This window comes from Apteryx rowi, unplaced genomic scaffold (genome assembly GCF_003343035.1).
Source record: "Apteryx rowi isolate R43461 unplaced genomic scaffold, aptRow1 scaffold_4, whole genome shotgun sequence".
NCBI lineage: Eukaryota > Metazoa > Chordata > Aves > Apterygiformes > Apterygidae > Apteryx > Apteryx rowi.
In genome coordinates this window covers 741,473-742,245 of record NW_020450529.1, presented here as the reverse complement: position 1 = coordinate 742,245, position 773 = coordinate 741,473, and positions in this window count along the sequence as shown.

The window sequence follows — 773 nt, the reverse complement described above, 5'->3', positions numbered from 1 at the left end:
ATTTTGACTTGCTTCATTTCCACCCCCACCCCCACCCCCCCCGTGTTTGTTTCACATAAAATAAGTTGTTTTCTACGGCCTGTTGCCCCTCCTTTGGTCTGAAATGAGGATATACCGTCAGAGGCCTTAGGACTTTGCTCACAAGGCAAACAGGCGTATACGAAACTCTCATGCATATCGTTTATGATGAAAGAAGGGAACGCAGCACTTCCGAGGGGGGAGAGGCTGTGGCTACTCGATGTTTCAGAGACTATTTGAAATCCCGTGGGTTTATGAGAAGCCAGGCCAGGCCAAGCAGGGCTGTACGGGGTCGTGCCGGGCTGCAGCCCGCGGCGCCGCACTGCGCTCCCCGCCAAGGCACCCCGCCGAAACAACGGGGGCTTTCTGCTCCCGCGTCTTTCTCCAGACGGTCCGGAAGCTCCTTGCGCAGAAGGCTCCTCAGTGAACAGATGAAACTACAGGCTCCGCTCAACCACGCGAAACGGCCGTAATTCCATTCACACAAACCGCGTGAACTGCTGCGTGTTGTCTGAAGTGTTTTAGCAGACATAATCAAGGGACACAAGGGCTGTCAGGTGCCTTGTGAAGAGGCGGGCACGGCCGCAAAGGCCTGCGGAGCACTGCCGGATCGAGAGCGCCTCGCCCAGGCCCGCTGCTCGCATGCCGGCCCCGCGGCGCCTTACTGCTGCGCACGCAGGGGCCGCGGCGAGGGGAGGGGCGGGGCGACGCACGCCACGCCCCCGAGCGGCCCGGCCACGCCCCCGAGCGGCCCG